Source organism: Rhinoraja longicauda, chromosome 34 (assembly GCF_053455715.1).
Source record: "Rhinoraja longicauda isolate Sanriku21f chromosome 34, sRhiLon1.1, whole genome shotgun sequence".
NCBI classification, from domain to species: domain Eukaryota; kingdom Metazoa; phylum Chordata; class Chondrichthyes; order Rajiformes; family Arhynchobatidae; genus Rhinoraja; species Rhinoraja longicauda.
In genome coordinates, this window is record NC_135986.1 from 8358929 (window position 1) to 8368812 (window position 9884).

Genomic DNA, 9884 nt, shown 5'->3' on the forward strand with positions numbered 1-9884 from the left:
GTGGTTCAGCAGGCAGGCATCTCATGGGAACGCAGGCGGCACAAGCATGATCTGACATAAAACACAATAGGGAATATCTAGGGTGAACGGTCCAGGATTGGGAAATCAAAAATTAGTGGACACTGATTTAAGGCTGAAAATGAGAATGCCAGGATTTGATAGGAAACTGCGGGATATCCCTTTCACTCAATGAGTGGTGGATGTACAGAGGGACATATCAGAGTACCTAGTTATTGCACGTAGGGTAATAGCTTTTCAAAGAAATTGTGACAGGTACATGGATAGGAGGGGTTTTGGGAAAGATGGGGCAAACGCGGACAGATGAGACTAATGAAAATGGGACATTTTGGTCTGCACAGTTAAGGTGAACCGGGGAGATATGCTTCCGTGCTGCATGATTTCATAACTGGAACTCAAAGTTCAAACCGTTAGATTGCAAGCTACCCAAGCGGAATATGAAGTGCGGCGTCTGCAGTTTGATTGTACCCTCACTTTACCAAAAGGTGACACAAAGGACAGAAGAGTCGGGATGGGAATGGGTAAATGAATGATAATGATTGGTGAGTGGAGATCCAGCAGGCTTTGGCGGTCAGAGCGCTTTGCAGGAAAGGTGTACATGAACACATCACATGCAAAATGTGGTATAAATACATTTACTTGTAAAAAGGTTAAATTATGATGATTTGCATACTATGCATAACGCATACATCCACCATTAGCTTTAATTAAATGGCACAGACGGTTATAAGACCATGACACAACCGGTCTGCAGGGGGCGCGCGATCCTTTACTCTGACACATACAGGTAGCCCGGTCCAGAAATCCTCAGAGCTGGTCTCATTCATTCCCTTTACTCCCTGCTCCGGCAATCAGCTCGCATTTTTTCAGTCCCGAGACAGTTGATCGAATCATTCACCATGACTATTTTATTGCAACATTCCCAGACCCACCAGTGTGTCTTTGTTTCAGCTCTTAACGGAGGACGCTGCTGTGGTTACCTCGTCAACATATTCATTACAGATTAACATTTATTACATCAGATTTATTTTTGAACAATCTTAAGACATATTGTGACGGGATACTTGATTGCATTCTTCAGTTCGTCTCTGAACTTAGATTGAGTGAGCACATAAATAAACGTGTTCGTTCACGAACTTAGAAATTTAAGCATGTCCGCAGCTGAAATTGCGAATTACCTTGGGTTAGCGAGGCTTTGGACTTGGTGTAAGTTGGCAATATGCGTGTAAATGAAGAAGCACACGTCCGTAAGCCACAGGAGGATGAAACTTCCGGAAACACAGAAGAGTAAAATGATCGATTTCCTTCGACTCTGCATCTCCGGGTCCTCCTGTTTCTCGCCACCGGCTTGTGCGCGGAGGTTCCTGCGGGCTCGGCTCGCCACCACGATGGATCTGACCGTCAGTATATTAAGCGTCACAATAACGAAAAATGGAACCAGAGGTGTTAAAATGGTGTGAGTCCAGGAGAAAGCAAGCCACCCGGGGTGGGAAAAATATTCCGGCTTTTCCAAACACCCGATTGGGTAGTTTACATAATAAGAATGAAATGCAAAGTAGTAGGGGATGTTCCGTAATATGCTCACCACATACACCGTTGCTATCGCCACCCTGGCGATTCTAACCGCGCATTAATTGGTCTTAAAGCCCTGGCAACAAATGGCCACAAAGCGATCAAATGTAAAAGCGACAGTTAACCAGACTGTGCAGTCCAGGGACACATATCCCATCACTTGTTGTAGGGTGCATGCAACAGTGTGAATGTACCCGCGAAAAATCGCATTGTAAAGGTAATATATCGCCACGTTGAAGAAGACGGCCGTTAGATCTGCTGTCGCCATCGCCACCAGATAGTGAGTGATGCACCGGGACAGTCCGCAATTTCCCCGTCCGATAACGATGATCGCCAGTAAATTACCTGTGAGGAAATGAACACAGACGGCTTTTGAACCTGGTCATCAGACGCAAGGTGCTCTCCATGTTGGTGGTCATGGTGCAGGCACGACCCCTACAGCTGTACTGCGGTATGACAGTCATCCGAGCCAAATATCCATTCATCATGAAATGTGTACGAAGGAACTGCAAATGCTGGCTTAAACCGAAAATTGAAGGTGGGTTTGGGTGGTATGGGTTGAGATGAAGTAGCCGTGTCCAGCAGAGACACGGTACTAAATGCCACTTTTATACGTGGCTGCTTCAGTCTCCGTGTATTCCGGGAGAAAGACACTTTGGACCCTGTGTTGCTGTCATCTCCATCCGGAATTAGTACAGACTTCCGAAACCGTTCTAACAATTGTCCGAGTGATCGGCAAACAAAGGATTATAATTATGGCTTTTCAGTGGCATTAAAAGTGAGGATTTGTGTTCCCGGAGCCCGCACTTTGTATAAAACTTCACCTCGGGAACCACGCAGGGACCGCGCACTGCGAACCTTTCTGAGCCACTCCGAGTGTTGCATCTCCCCCTCCCATCAGCGACCCTCTTCAGTTCCCCGTCGGCATCGTGCGCCGACATCCCGCATCGTTTCCTCTCACTGACATCTACCAACAAAATACAAAATATGCAACTTCTTGAAGTAAATTCAGAGACGTGCTGTTGTCTTGTGTTTGCGTGGCGGATACATTAGATGGGCAAACCCCGGGCAATCCTTCACTCTCCTGATCCGACGAAGGAGTTGCAAAAATTTAACCTCTTAACGGTGTTAAATGGCAAGCGGATATAACGACTTACTGAGCAGTCCGACAACTGTGATGAAGTAGTCAAAGTAATATACGACACTGCGAAGGGTATATATCCGGTCAAAGCTACGAGTCACCATCGCTGATATCGGTGGGACATAAATATGTGGCCTGTGCTGTCAATGGTCTCAGGTAAATCGTCACCGCCAGTAGCTCAAGGTCCCCGGTCAGGTTTATTTATACCTCACGAAATTCTGATGTCGTCAATTACATTTCTCCCAGCTGCACATTAATTCCGCTACTTATAAAGATTGTGAAATTCTGTTTATCTGAGATTTCTGAAGTACCTCTTGAGATTGTCCAACGATTGTTTTGGACATCTGCCAACACCTTCTCTGCCTGTTTTGTATCTAAGTTTTCAACATAATGGAAAGAACTGACAAATGAACCCCAGTCCGGCTCCCACCACCTCCACCTTCAATCCCCAAGCTCCCCATTCGTTCAGCCATCATTCAGGTTTTCACGCGATCTCGGTTGGGCTGCCAATAATGAACCAAACCGAACCGAACCAAACTAAACCAAACCGAAACAGACCAGGAAAGGATGGGGGGCTGTGGACAGATGTGGTTCAGTTGTCTTGCAGCACGGGTTTAATAAAGACCGGGATGGTTCCCGTTAAATTGGGATTGTTGGCGACAGAGAAGATTCACGAGGATGGTGCCACGATTGGAGGGTCTGAGCTACAGGGATAGATTGAGTAGGCTAGGACTCTATGCCTTGACGCGCATGAGGATGGGGGTGATCTTATAGAGTTGTATAAAATCATGAGAGGAATAGATCGTGTAGATGCACAGAATCTTTTGCCCAGAGTAGGTGAATCGATGACAAGAGGACTTCGGTTTCAGGTGAAGGAGAAAAGATTTAGTAGTAATCTAAGGGATACAATTTTCAAAGAAAGGGTAGTTGGTGTATGAAACAAGCGTCAAGAGGAGGTAGTTGAGGCAGGGACTATCCCAATATTGAAGAAACTGTCAGACAGGTACAATGATCGGACAGGCTGAGAGGAATATGGACCACATTCGGACAGATGGGACTTATGGAGCCGGGACTTGTTGGCCGGTGTGGGACAAATGAACTGTTTATAGAAACATAGAAACATAGAAACATAGAAAATAGGTGCAGGAGTAGGCCATTCGGCCCTTCGAGCCTGCACCGTCATTCAATATGATCATGCCTGATCATCCAGCTCAGTAGCCTGTACCTGCCTTCTCTCCATTCCCCCTGATCCCTTTAGCAAAAAGGGCCACATCTAACTCCCTCTTAAATATAGCCAATGAACTGGCCTCAACTACCTTCTGTGGCAGAGAATTCCACAGACTCACCACTCTTTGTGTGAAGAAATGTTTTCTCATCTCGGTCCTAAAGAACTTCCCCCTTATCCTTAAACTGTGACCCCTGGTTCTGGACTCCCCCAACATCGGGAACAATCTTCCCGCATCTAGCCTCTCCAACCCCTTAAGAATTGTATATGTTTCTATAAGATCTCCCCTCAGTCTTCTAAATTCCAGCGAGTACAAGCCCAGTCTATCCAGTCTTTCCTCATATGAAAGTCTCGCCATCCCATGGATCAATCTGGTGAACCTTCTCTGTACTCCCTCTAAGGCAAGAACGTCTTTCCTCAGGTTAGGAGACCAAAACTGCACACAATACTCCAGGTGCGGTCTCACCAAGGCCCTGTACAACTGCAGCAGAACCTCCCTGCTCCTAAACTTAAATCCTCTTGCTATGAATGCCAACATACCATTCGCTTTCTTCACTGCCTGCTGCACCTGCATGCTTGCTTTCAATGACTGGTGCACCATGACACCCAGGTCACGTTGCATCTCCCCTTCTCTCAATCGGTCACCATTCAGGTAATACTCTGCTTTCCTGTTCTTGCCGCCAAAGTGGATAACCTCACATTTATCCACATTATAGTGCATCTGCCATGCATTTGCGCACTCGCCTAATCTATCCAAGGCACTCTGCAGCATCCTAGCATCCTCCTCGCAGCTAACACTGCCACCCAGCTTTTGTCATCCGCAAACTTAGAGATGTTGCATTCAATTCCCTCGTCCAAATCATTAATATACACTGTAAATAACTGGAGTCCCAGCACTGAGCCTTGCGGTACCCCACTAATCACTGCCTGCCATTCCGAAAAGGACCCGTTTATTCCTACTCTTTGCTTCCTGTCCGCCAACCAATTTTCTATCCACCTCAACACTGAACCCTCAATACCGTTTGAACACCAATCTCCTATGTGGGAACTTGTCGAAGGCCTTCTGAAAGTCCAGATATAACACATCGACTGGTTCTCCCTTATTCACTCTACTAGTTACATCCTCGAAAAATTCTATAAGATTCGTCAGACATGATTTGCCTTTCGTAAATCCATGCTGACTTTAACATATAACATATAACATATAACAACTACAGCATGGAAACAGGCCTGTCCGGCCCTACCAGTCCACGCCGACCATTTTCCCTGACCTAGTCTCATCTACCTGCACTCAGACCATAACCCTCCAATCCCCTCCCATCCATATACCTATCCAATTTACTCTTAAATAATAAAATCGAGCCAGCCTCCACCACTTCCACCGGAAGCCCATTCCATACAGCCACAACCCTCTGAGTAAAGAAGTTCCCCCTCATGTTACCCCTAAACCTTTGTCCCTCAATTCTGAAGCTATGTCCCCTTGTTGGAATCTTCCCCACTCTCAAAGGGAAAAGCCTACCCACGTCAACTCTGTCCGTCCCTCTCATAATTTTAAAAACCTCTGTCAAGTCCCCCCTCAACCTTCTACGCTCCAAAGAATAAAGACCCAACCTGTTCAACCTCTCTCTGTAGCCTAAGTGCTGAAACCCAGGCAACATTCTAGTAAATCTCCTCTGTACCCTCTCCATTTTGTCGACATCCTTCCTATAAGCATTTGTCCGATGATTTCACCACTTTCCAAATGTGATGCTATCACATCTTTAATAACTGACTAGCATTTTCCCCATTACCGATGTTAGGCTAACTGGTCTATAATTCCCCGTTTTCTCTCTCCCTCCCTTTTTAAAAAGTGGGGTTACATTAGCTACCCTTCAGTCCTCAGGAACTACTCCAGAATCTAAAGAGTTTTGAAAAATTATCACGAATGCATCCACTATTTCTGAGGCTACTTCCTTAAGCACTCTGGGATGCAGCCTATCTGGCCCTGGGGATTTATCTGCCTTTAATCCATTTAATTTACCTAACACCACTTCCCGACTAACCTGGATTTCCCTCAGTTCCTCCATCTCATTAGACCCCCGGTCCCCCGCTATTTCCGGCAGACGGTTTATGTCTTCCTTAGTGAAGACAGAACCAAAGTATTTGTTCAATTGGTCTGCCATCTCCTTGTTCCATATGATCAATTCACCTGTTTCCGACTGCAAGGGACCTACATTTGTCTTAACTAATCTTTTTCTCTTGACATATCTATAAAAGCTTTTGCAGTCAGTTTTTATATTCCTTGCCAGTTTTCCCTCATAATCTATTTCCCTTTCCTAATTAAGCCCTTTGTCCTCCTCTGCTGGACTCTGAATTTCTCCCAGTCCTCTGGTATGCTACTTTTTCTGGCTAATCTGTAAGCTTCATCTTTTGTTTTAATACTATCCTTGATTTCCCTTGTTAGCCACGGATTCACTACCTTTCCTGGTTTGTTCTTTTGCCAAACTGGGATGAACACTTGTTGTAGTTCATCCATGCGTCCTTTAAATGCCTTCCATTGCATGTCCACCGTCAACCCTTCCAGCATCAATCGCCAGTCTATCTTGGACAATTCACGCCTCATACCCTCAAAGTTACCTTTCTTTAAGTTCAGAACACTTGTTTCTGTATTGACTTTGTCTCTCTCCATCCTAATGAAGAACCCTACCATATTATGATCACTCTTGCCCAAGGGGCCTCGCACAACAAGACTGCTAACTAACCCTTCCTCATTACTCAATACCCTGTCTAGAATGGCCTGTTCTCTCGTTGGTTCCTCGACATGTTGGTTTAGAAAACCATCTCTCAAATATTCCAAGAAATCTTCTTCCTCAGCACCCCTGCCAGTTTGGTTCACGCAATCTATATGTAGATTGAAGTCACGCATTATAATTGCTGCACCTTTAGTGCACGCATTTCTAATTTCCTGCTTGATGCCATCCCCAACCTTACTACTGTTGTTAGGTGGCCTGTACACAACTCCCACTAGCGTTTTCTGCCCCTTAGTGTTTCGTAGCTCTACCCATATCGATTCCACTTCCTCCAAGCTAATGTCCTTCATTTCCACTGCTTTAATCTCCTCTCTAACCAGTAACGCTACCCCACCTCATTTTCATTTCTGTCTATCCCGCCTGAATATAGAATATCCCTGGATGTTGAGCTCCCAGCCTTGGTCACCCTGGAGCCATGTCTCCCTAATCCCAACTATATAACAATCATTAATAACTATCTCCACATTTAATTCATCCACCTTATTACGTATACTCCTTGCATTGAGACACAAAGTCTTCAGGCTTGTTTTTACAACTCTCTTACCCCTTATACAATTATGTTGAAAAGTGGCCCTTTTTGATTTTTGCCCTGGATTTGTATGCCTGCCACTTTTACGTTTCACCTTGCTACCTGTTGCTTCTACACTCATTTTACACCCCTCTGTCTCTCTGCTCCTGCTCTCATCCCCCTGCCACTCTAAGACCCAATGACTCTAAACGACAAATTAACCCCAATCATCCTCCCACCACCAGCACGTGTTTAATATAGACTGGGATAGTTCCAGATAAATTGGGATTAAAAGATTTCTGTTCCGGGGCTGGTGTTATGTGCCCTTCCACAGGTCTCGGTGAACTTTGAACTGTTTGTGGGTTCAGGAATAAATTGGAAATGCAAATGAAATGTTGGCCACTTTTACAGCAAGCGTTTCTGAGCTCAACGTTCAAATGTTTTGCATTAATTATATGGGCACGTGAAATATTGCACCAGGATACTGGGCCCCACGTCCACCCTGTTCTGTTTGACAGGGTCATGGTTGATCAGCTTCTTTAACCTCCTGTTTCCGCCTCCTCCCCATCTCCATTGAGCCCTCGTTGGCATTAAAGCACTTGTAATTGTCACTTGTCGTTGTATATTTAATGGCCTCTTTCCACTGGCATATGATAGAGAATTTTACCGTGACACCATCCTCTGGACGAAGAACTGGCCCTCGATCTTGGTTAATGATAGGAGCAGCATTAGACCATTCGGCCCATCAAGACTGTTCCGCCGTTCAATCATGGCTGATCTGCCACTCCCTCCTAACCCCGTTCTCCTGCCTTCTCCCCATAACATCTGGAACCCGTACCCATGAAGAATCTTTCTATCTCTGCTTAAAACATCTATTGACGTCCTCCACTGCCTTCTGTGGCAAATATTTCCAGAGATTCAACACCTTCCAACTAAATAAATTCTTCCTTATCTCCTTCCTAAAGAAACGTCCTTTAATTCCGGGCCGTGGCCTCTCGTCCTGGATTTTCCCACGTGGGAACATTATCTCCACAGCTACCCTATCCAAGCCTTTGAGGTTCTCGATGGACTACCTCGTACTGCCAGTGGCCTTGGTCTTGATCTGGTCAGCCATCCTCCCCGGGTCCATTTCACCTAATGCTGTTAGACATATACAGGATTTCACGATGTCCCTTCCCATTCCCTCGAACTCCAGTCAATATAATTCAAGTCGAACTAATCTCTCCCCATTCCGCAGACCCGTCGTCGCATCAGTCCATTGAATGAGAACTTGCTGCATTCTCGCCATGTAGAGAACTCCCTTCATCAGACACAGAGGTCACAGTTGCATTCACAACCTCAGATGGGTTTTAACCAAGGCGTTGTGCAGCTTTTCCACGACATCTTTGCTCCTGTGGAAACACAATTCAATGTTTTAATTCCAGGTAACACTCACATCCACAACCCGCGCCCCTCCCTCCGTCCCTCCTTCCAACGATCCTCCCATTTGTAGCCCCCTTTCCACATCCCTCTCCAGAGCTGAGCGGTTCCACACCGCCGGTTGTCCAACGGTCCGCTGACAGAGAGCAGCTTCGATATGGCGGGCAGTGGACCTCTGAGCGCTGACCTCAAATTCCCAACAAACGAGGGGGAATCGCCAGCAGCAATCTCTGGGACCAATCCATCCCACAGCTTGCACTCCAGACTCACAATATAGTTTCTACACAGGGCAGCAGACCGGTGGAACCGGTAGAATTGCTTCCTCACAGCGCCCGCGACGAGGTTTCGATCCTGACCTTGGGCGCAGTCTGTGTCGTGTTTGCACAGTCCAAGATTGACTTCACTAACGAGCATCTACACATAGAAAACACACACACACACACACACACATATATATATATATATATGTCTGAAGAAGGGTCTCAACCCGACACGTCACCTATTTCTTCCATCCAGAGATGCTGCCTCCTCCGCCTATTCAGCGTTTTGTGTCTACCTTCGGGGGAAACCAACATCTGCAGTTGCTTCCCACACGCACACACACACACACATGCACACACACGCACACACTCGCACACACACGCACACACACACGCACGCACACACACGCACACACACACACACACCCGCACACACACGCACGCACACACACGCACACACACACACACACCCGCACACACACGCACGCACACACACGCACACACACACACGCACGCACACACACACACACACACACACACGCACACACATGTGTATATATATATGTCTATATATATATGTATATATATATATATATATATATATATATATATATATATATACACATATATATATACACACATGTGTATATATATATGTGTATATATATCATGTATATATATATATATATATATATATACATATGTAGTGGGTGCGGTCACCACAGAAATCAGGCTAGACTCCAGGTAAGTAGTAGCAATACTTTATTCCGCAACGAACACATACACCGCACTAAAACTCGTGAGTCGACACACCCAAAACCCTTTATCGCCCCAGACCACCTGACCCAAGGGAACTGACCCAGGAAGTGACCTAATCCCCCCCGTCCACTGAGTGCCGAGTGGAATGACCAAGGGAGTGGCCTAGCCCCCGGGCGCCGCCACAGGACCCCCC

At 46.0% G+C, this 9884-nt stretch overlaps 1 pseudogene; it reads right to left on the bottom strand.

The window, feature by feature from the left end:
• Nucleotides 1-1042: 1042 nt before the first annotated feature.
• LOC144609324 (putative G-protein coupled receptor 139) lies at nt 1043-2835 on the bottom strand (annotated as a pseudogene).
• Between the last annotated feature and the right edge of the window lie 7049 nt (nt 2836-9884).